Here is a 10,179-nt window from a genome sequence, read left to right as displayed (position 1 = left end):
GGATTTCAGATGCTTATATACTATTCTTCAAAGGGAGTGTTGAGAGGTAATAAATGACTTTAGGGAAGGTGACTTGATTCAAGAGACGTAAATTAGCCTGTACATAATTCTGTTTGGAGTTTGAAAGTGCACAGAGAAACAGACATCTTCGCACAAAACCCATCCAGATGTGGTTACAGTGCTTTCCTGGATCATCTAATAGAATTCCAGAGAAGGAATGGACAGAAATTGTGTAGCTTTAGTATATATTAAGGTGTAAAGAAAATATTAAAGTATCTTCTAGAAACTGTGGATCTCCAAGAACATCTAGTTTAAAGTAATCAGGATACCAGGGTACCACATTTTGTAGTGACATTTCCTCACTTCTTCAGCTGAAATAATGACTTAATATTTAATAGTAGCTAATGATGGTCAACAATCATTAGCCTACTACCAGGACTTGAACTCAGAGCCTTGAGATGCCCCTCAGCTTTTTGCTCATGGCTGGCACTCTGCCATGGCACTTGAGCCATGCCTCCATTACAACATTTCACTGCTTAATTGGAGATAAAGTCTTGCAGACTGCCCAGGCTGAGTTACAGCCACCACCCTCCAGATCTCAGTATCTGAGATCTGAGTATCTAGGATTACAGTCATGAGACACTAGTTCCTGGCTCTGACCAAGTTCTAAACATACAGGGTCATTTTCTTTTGAATTTTTCATTTTACCAGAAACTCATTAGCATCAGATTTTATTCCTTTAATGTTTGTGAAGCATATGACAGAACTGTGGCAGAGTATGAAATTAAAGGAAAGGATGTCCTTTGACAAGCAGACACCCCAAAATCATGCATTTCTATGCAGATTTTAAAATGTAAATATAGTTAGGATTAGATTATTTCATAATGAAATCCATTATCTTGTACAGGTCACATTGCTATAAAAATAACAACCGAATGAGGCAAGGAGGGAATATAGGACATGGGAAATTCAGCAAAATACAGAGATTCTGAAATAAATCCAATGGAAATCTTATAAATGAATAGCTCTATAAGTCAAATGAAAAATAACTCAGTGGAAAGAAATTATTGCTTGAACACAAGGTTGATGAATTATTACATTCAGATAGTGCTAAAGAAACAAAAATATATGACCACAATGTTTAGGACCTCTGAAACACAAATAACAGATAAAACTTATAAACAACTTATTGACAATAGCATCAAACTTCAGGCTAAAGGCATAGAAAACCTATTTAGTGAAGTAATAGGAGAAAGATTTCAAAATATAGAGAAAGTATTTCCTTTAAAGGAATATTAGTTCTACCATGCCCTTCTTCCTGATTGGTCCAGGCTTGACTAGAAAGAAAAGAGTCTGAAAGGAAGTTTCCAATATTCTGGAATTTTACCTGTTTACTGACTGTCTACTGTTGAACTACAGTGCTTTTCAATGACACCTCATTTCTCCATGGAGATATAGAAAAGTGCTAGGGATTTCTAAATTAACCTCTTTTGATTTCCTTTGAAGAATGCTTCATTTTGGCTCAGGTTGAGAGGTTTCAACATATGATTAGTTGGCCTGTTACTTTGGGGCCTGTGGTAAGGCAGCATATTATGGTGGGAGTATGTAGTGGAGGAAGTGGTTCACTTAATGGTAGCTGGGAAGTGAAAGAGAGAGCCGGGGAGAGCTCTCCTACAAGAGCACACCCTTGGTGGCCTAAATTCCTCTCCTAAGGCCTTACCTCTTATGGGTTCTACTGCATCCCAATATCACTATGGGCTAGAAACCAAGCCTTTAACATAGAAGCCTTCAAAGGATGCTTTTCCCAACTACATTTGGGCCACTGAAATCAGTGGTTTTCAAAACAAACAGCCTAATAGTACCAGAGAGAGAAATTTGTTTTATGAATGTCAATGTCCAGACTATATGAATTACAACAGAACCTCCTCAAGGTTTAGCATATTTGAATCTTCCCAGGTGATTGCAGTGTGTAGCCAATTTTCAGAATCAGTGTTATGCAGTAGCACTTTGGAAATTTTAAATTATGTAAAATTCTCTGGGGATCATGTTGAAATACAGATTGTGATGTTGTAGGTCTGAAATAGGCCTGACGCTCTGCAAGTTTAACAAGCTCAGATTGTGCTGGTGCCAACGCTGATACTGCAAGGGACCCCAGTATAAGAAAAGCAGCTAAAATGCCCGGCAAAGTTGTACTGCATTGAATACAAAGGCCACCTTCTGCTGAGACCTGCTCCCTTCTGCTTACCTATAGTCTTAGAAAGTACCAGATAATATCAAGTCAATGTCTGTTATTTGTCCCCACTGACAGAATTAATATCCTGTCTTTGGTGAGGTGATAAAAAGCCTGTGAGGAGTTAAAGAAGCTTTCGAAACAGAGCTGAAATTCTAATTTCTCTTATGTAGTATCACTACATAAAATCCTTCAGGGTTTCCTAGAATAGCATATTGTAATCCTCTGGACAGATTGCTCCATTTGATGAAACCTCAGCAATCCTGTGTTTATCATTTGTAAAATGCAATAACTTTTTAGAGGGCAGGATATTGTGGGGATCAGAAAATAATACCCCACAGTATGGCCGTTTGACATGCAGAGTACTTTAAACCAAAGAAGTAGCCTCTGAACCAAATCTTTCTGAAATTCTTTTTCCCTCTCTATCTCTCATCCCTCTAACTCTCCTGAAGCACAGGAAGGGATTTTCTCTGAAGTTCTCCTGTCTATAGAAAGGCCAAGGCCTTCCGAAGAATAACTCACATAAAGAAAAAGTAGTGTTGCTACCACATTCAGAGTTCAAGTGAACTTTTGCCTAGGCCACTGCTTCTTTGTTAGGGCTATTCATTTCTCCTACGCATCATTTACTTTTCCTCTGGTATTGTCCAGAATCCTCACTTACCTCTCCTCCATGAAGAAGGTACATATGCTTCAAATGTCTAGCCCTTCTTTGAGCTTAATATTCTGTGCGGCTGTCATGTACTTGCATATTCATGTCTTCTCTCCTATTTTTCTATATATTGTACATTTATTTTTATCAGATTTTTCAAGGAATGAAAAGGTAATCTTTTTTGCCACGACTATATCCTTCTGTATGAGATACCTTGGGCTGAGACTTAGAAATGGTTTTCAAAGTAACCAAACATTTTCCCACCCTAAAGTCTGATTTGCATTGGGCATATGTTATTCAGTGACATCTCCTTTTCCTATGGACCTATTCACCAGTTCTGTTATTGCCTTCATTATTTGTCTGTATACGGTTCCACTGCTGCTATGGGTGGGTCTGTGACTTGATTGTAGCCTATAGAATGAGTAGAAATTGTGTGAAGCAAGTACAGAGTCGGCCCATAAAAATTTCTCTCTCCTGAGCCACATGCCGGTGGTTCACACCTGTAATCCTAGCTACTCAGGAGGCTAAGATCTGAGAATGGCAGTTCAATGCCAGCCCTGTCAGAAAAGTCCGTATGACACTCTTATCTTCAATTAACCACTCAAAAACCAGAAGTGGTGCTGTCACTCAAGAGGTAGAGCTCTAGCTATGAGCAAAAAGAGCCCAGGGACAGTACCTAGGCCCTGAGTTCAAGCCCCACAACTGACAAAAAATTCTCTCTCTTGTTCCAACTGTTCAAATGAGCTCAGCCACTTTAGTCAAAGATGGCAGAGCCACAAGATGGAAGGAGAGCTTCCTGCCAATTAGGAAGACTTATACTTTACTTGATAAAATAAGTAATCATTCTTTTGTGTTTGTGTCAGTCTACATTGTTTGATTAGTCATAGCAGCAAGCCATATTTTAATCATCTCAACCAGCACAATTCCACCCTCCATGGAAAAACAAAACTCAGGAGAAAATGACGAGTCACTAGGGACATACAGTGTGCCAGACTCCCATCTAGGAAAGCAGAGTGTTTGTTGGAGTTGAAGAGATTCCTTTCCTCTTTATGGATACTTCTCTGTGCTACTCTGCTGCTAGAATGTTGTCATGAGATCTAGGAATCTTTTGGAATAAATATAGGGAGCAAAATAAGGAGCAAGGAGTTGCTTTTTGTCTTGGTTTTTATTTTTATTTTTATTTTTATTGTCAAACTGATATACAGAGTGGTTACAGTTTCATATGTTAGGCATTGGATACATTTCTTGTACTGTTTGTTGCCTCCTCCCTCATTCCCCCCTCCCCCTTTCCCTTTCCCCCCATGAGTTGTTCAGTAGATTTACACTAAACAGTTTTGCAAGTATTGCTTTTGTAATCGTTTGTCTTTTTTACCATGTGCCTCTTGATTTTGGTATTCCCTTACAGTTTTTTAGTTCTAATACCTGCATACATGGTTTCCATGGTACTCAGATAAGATACAGAGATAGTGAAGGTACGACTACAGGAAGGGGATACAAGAAGATCATCAATAATAGAAGCTACAGTTTCACATAGCATGTTGAAAGTAATTACAACAGAGATATAACAGTTGTTTCCATAACATGGAGTTCATTTCACTTAGCATCATCTTATGTGATCATAAGGGTATAGCTATTGGGCTCTTGTGATCCTCTGCTGTGACTAGCCTAAACCTGTGCTAATTATTCCCTATGAGGGAGACCATAGAGTCCATGTTTCTTTGGGTCTGGCTCACTTCACTTAGTATCATTTTTTCCAAGTCCTTCCATTTCCTTGCAAATGGGGCAATGTCATTCTTTCTGACAGAGGCATAAAATTCCATTGTGTATATGTACCACATTTTCCTGATCCATTTGTCTATTGAGGGGCATCTGGGTTGGTTCCAAATTCTAGGTATGACAAATTGTGCTGCTGTCTTGGTTTTTAGACTGAGAAGGATGAGAGGTTGATCAAGCAAAAATAATAATGGTAATGATAGCTAATACTACAAAGGCTTAAGCATACATCAGTGCTTTTATGACATTTAGCACATATTTATTCATATATTATTTGAAACAATTCTATTACTAACTACTATCAATATACTAATTCTGCAGTAGCACCAACAGAGACCAAGAGAGAGTAACTTAACCAATGTGCAGTGAAAGCAACAAGTTATAAAGACAGGCAATCTGTCTTCAGACCTCGTACTCTTGTCCATTTTATTGTCTTGCTTTAGGGTCTAGGAGGAGAGACTACTAAAGATATGTATGTGCCATTAATTTGCCTTTTCTTTTTTGGGAATGAGACTCCAGCTGAATAGAGTAGGAAGCTGGAAGAATCAGGAAAACCCAACAAATGGGGAATCTTTAAAGTATGTGGCATGCTTATGAAACAAATGCTCAGATTGCCCACAACTGGAAAACTATATGGTCCATTTCTCCCCATTCTTCCTAACTGAGACCCAGAGTAACACATTCAAACAACACCATATGAACTTCAGATAAATAAATCAATGGATTCAATTTTTTATGCCTATTTCTTTACTCTTCTAGCATAACTATATTCTCATAATGGTTGATTGCCGTTATCTGGAAATGTTAATCATGCAGGCAAAAATGATGATACTATGTAAGCATATAGCAGGACAATAAAGTACATATCTGTCTAGCTGAAAGTAAAGAATATTCCAGATCCTTGGTCTCTTTCTCAGTCTCATCTTTTCCTGCTCCCTACTGCCAAAAATATATTTAGGATGATGTGTTAGTTATTCTCTTACTTTTTTGCAGTGCTGGGCTTGAACCCAAGGTATTGTATATACTAGCCAATCACTCTACTACTAAGCAACAGCCTCACTTTCTTTCTTAAAGCTTTATTAAAAATTTGGTATATATTGATTGTACAGAGGGGTTTTGCTGGGATATTTCTGTATATGTATATGATATATCCTGATCAAATTCACCACCTATTCTTTTTATTCCTACTTTCTAAAAGTTCTCTTAGTAAACTTCATTGTCCCACTTTCATACATTCATATAAAATATTTCAGTCATATCCTTCCCTCATCATACTCACCTCCTTTACCCTAGTCCTTTATCCCTCTAACAAATTCTCACCCCAAACACTCCCTAGTCACTACTGTGTGTGTGTGTGTGTGTGTGTTTCCAACTCCAATTGGAAATACAGATTATACTGTTAGCATGTAGTCTCATGTGGTTGACGAATGGCTCCCATCAAATTCTGCACTTTTCAAAAAGTCTCTGCTCTTTATGTCATGCCATGCTGAATGCATATGACAATCTAACATTTAACTGTTTCTCTGAAAAGAATAAGAAAACAGTTTAATGGTTTAGAGTTATAGTAGTAAGTTAGAAAAGGTTACTAAAGCAATTCACACATTAGCTTTATAGCCTTCATATTAAGGATAGTGAGTCTTTTGTTTTCAAAGGCAATTTGTGATTAGACAATCCGGTACTGGTGTAAGAGAAGTATCTGACATTTACATTTTCTAAAATTTCTAAGAGGGCAAGTTAGGGCATAACTGGTAAAGAAGGAGGTTCTGGAATTCATCAACTTCCTCCAGTATAGTTTCAATTCAACAGAGGCATCAACAATTAGGGCCATTGCTGCTCTGTTCCAAATGTTTTTTCATTTTTAAATTAAATTTTATTGACAAGGTGATGTATAGAGGGGTTAAGTTACATAAAGTAGTGAGTACATTTCTTGCCATATTTGTTATACCCTCCCTCATGTTTCTTTCCCTTCCCTAGTTCAGATAAGCATATATATGATATCCAGTGTACCAAAATCATATATAGTGACCACAGGGGGTACACCAAAGGAAACTCATCTAGTACATTAAACATAACGACAACAATAAAATCCCATTTCATCTCTTGTTCCCAATGTTTTATAAAATAAACAGAAATATTAAGTGCAGATCAGAAGAAATACTCTGCTTTATTAGACTTCCTTATCTTCAGGGATAATTGGCAGAAATTTCCTTTTCTAGTTAGATACAATTTTGAAATTTAGTCTTGCAAGTTTTTAGTCCAACAAGGTGCAAAATGATCAGAACTGTCTAACTTACTGAGATTTGAATTGTGTTTCCATTTATGTGACTATCCTTTTGCAATTTGTTTTGTACACATGGGAGTCAGGGTTCCATATGAAACAGAGCCCATAGAGCTGAAGCTGTTTTCAGATAACGGCTTCTTCTTTTGCTAGAACTCCAAAGAAGAAAAACAGGAAGAATGTTTGCAAAGTAAAGGATAGTTTAAAGTATATTAAAATGAGTCTTACAAGTCAGGTAATGGAGATTGTTGATAAATTCCTCTCATTTAGATTTTGTGTGTGTGTGATATTGGTAACAGAACTCTGGGCTTTGTGTACGCTAAACAAAAATTCTACCTGACAGCTGCATTGCCAGCTTTTCCTCATCTAAATTCTTGTTTGTTTTTTTGGTGGTTTTTGTTTTTTGTTTTTTGTTTTTTTTCGGCCAGTCCTGGGCTTGGACTCAGGGCCTGAGCACTGTCCCTGGCTTCTTTTTGCTCAAGGCTAGCACGTTGCCACTTGAGCCACAGCGCCACTTCTGGCCGTTTTCTAGATATGTGGTGCTGGGGAATCAAACCCAGGGCTTCATGTATACGAGGCGAGCTCTCTTGCCACTAGGCCATATTCCCAGCCCTTAATGAAAACATATATGTAATATTTTAGAAGAAATAAAATATTCTTGTTAATCAAAACTCTTGTTCTTAGAACATTAACAAGAGATAGATTATTTACACTTAAAGAGTTAATACTCAAGAAGGTAATGCCATTTTTAAACAGAGTCCAATAGCTAAAAATATTAAGGTCATACATGCTAAATAATAGAACACTGTCTCTTTTAATTTAATATTGGTTCCATAGAAAATATAATTTATTTTGTCCTTGTACTTAGGAGTACAAGTCCAATAAGATGGACTTCTTGGCAGAGATTTCCAAGTAATGAATGGTTGCTAAATAAATTTATTACAAGTAATTAAAGAGGAAAAATGTTCACAGTTGACCTGTATAGAAATTAAAATAAGGGGAATGTAAAGAAAGTAATTATAGTGAATAACTAATTTTTTTTTACTTTTATAGGTTTCTGGTCATTACAAACCGCCAGAAATTTGAGATCATGAGGTATACACAATCAAAATGTTAACATTTCTGCCTCCAAATTCAGATAAGGGCAAACTATATGAAGAAGCTAAGGATTCCTATTGGACATATAAAGATCTTTTGTACATTGTAAGAAAAAGATGGACAATGCAAGGGAAAATGGGAAGACCATATGAACAGGCACATTAGAGGAAATTCTAATAGTCATTACTGCATGTAAAGGAACTCAACATTATTGGCAACTTAGTGCATGTGAATAAAAATCATAATGAGATGCCACTATATATCCATCAGAGTGTTAAAAATAGCATGTGTGACCCAGACACCCACAGCTCAGGCCTATAATCCCAGCTACTCAGGAGGCTGAGATCTGAGGATTACGGTTCAAAGCCCACCCCTGCCAAAAAGTCCCCAAGACACGTTTATGTCCAATTAACCACCAGGAAACCGGAAGTGGCACTGTAGCTCAAGTGGTAAAGCGTTAGCCTTGAGCACAAAGAGGTTCAATGATAGCATCCAGGCCCTGAGTTCAAGCCCCACAACCTACAAACAATTTAGCATGTGTGAACTGGCTGTATAGCTCAATAGTAGAGTGATTGCCTGGCGTGTGCAAACCTCTGGATTCAGGCTACAGCACTACACATACATACATATTTACATAAATACATGCATATACATACACAAAAATCTACAAAAGTAAAGCATCTTATAGTATATGCATCGGAATGGGTCTATTGCATCTATGACATTACTATTAACAAGTATAAGTACAATGAGTACAGTGATCCCTAACCTATTGCAGGAGTTATATTCCAGAGACCCCCATGATAGGTGAGAATCTGCGAATTAAGTGACCTGTAATATAGCAAGGAACTACTGTCTAACGCTGCTACTTTTCAGATTTTCACCTTTGGTGGGGATCTCTGGAACGTAACTCCTGCAATAGGTGAGGAATCACTATTTACGTTAAAAAAAAAAAAAAAAGCAAAAAACGTGAGAGAGTGGAGCCGCAATAAGTGAGCCGCGATGTAGAGAGGGACGAGTGTATTCTCATGTACTATTAATAAGAATATATATAATAAAGTTACTTTTGAGTGGTATCTGCTAATAAGGCTGAAAATGTGCCACTTCTACCTAGAAATTCTACCTCTGGTGTCTTTATCCTACAGAAATATATTCTTTCCTGTACCAGCAAACATACCATAGAATGTTTCTTAATAGGAACAACTCAATAAGACTCATAAACAAATGGAAGTAGAACTGTATCCTATATATCAAGAAAATGAGTGAACTGTATCGACACTAGGACACATACTATATGACCTAATCGGCACATATTTCCAAAATTAGGGCATATTTAGTAACTATCATTTGGTATGAAATTGAGTATAGAAGACATGAATAGGAGGTACTTTGGGCTTATGATTAGAAAGAGGATGACTTCGATCAAGATGAATTGTACTCACAAAGTAACATGTTTAAGTCCTTTTGTACAACTACTTAAGAATAAATTTTTAAAAAAAGAGGCAGAAGACTTCTAGGTTGAGTATGTAATCCTATGTTTTGATATGAAGGAGAGACACATGGTGTTTTTGGCAATTTGTTTAACTAGGTATTCATGTTTTATAGTGACTACATGTGCTACGTCACAAGACAACACATTGAAGAAACATGCCTGATAGGTATTTCAGAAGGATGAGCATACTTGTGATGTAAAAATGGATATTTACAGAGTACCTGGACCTAGGATGGAAATGTCTCCAAAAGAGAACAATCAAATAAAGGAGTTTCACTTCATTTATCTGTTGTAAGGTTTATTAAAGTAGATAATGGATGAGTGAGAACAGCACGTAGTATTCAGGCAGGAGAGAAAAGTTTTTTCCTGAACTGCTAGCCTGTGGCCAAGATGACACATGGCCCGAGAGAAGGGCTGACACATGGCCTGGCCAGGCCTTGTCTAGGGCAGGCGTGGGGGGTGTGGCCAAGTGAGGGGAGGTGGCTGCCCCCCAAGTATGCCAGTTACCTAGGTAATGCAGGTACTGGGCGGAGACTGTAGACAGGCAGGGCATTTGCATGAAGCCCTCTGGTGGACGTTACATCTATGCAGAGTAACGAACAAGGAGTATGGTTTGAGAAATGGTCTGGTTAAAGATGAAAGGAATAGAAAAGTAAGTG

This window comes from Perognathus longimembris, chromosome 28 (genome assembly GCF_023159225.1).
Source record: "Perognathus longimembris pacificus isolate PPM17 chromosome 28, ASM2315922v1, whole genome shotgun sequence".
In the NCBI taxonomy this organism is placed as follows: Eukaryota; Metazoa; Chordata; class Mammalia; order Rodentia; family Heteromyidae; genus Perognathus; species Perognathus longimembris.
Note: the sequence above shows the minus strand (reverse complement) of the source record.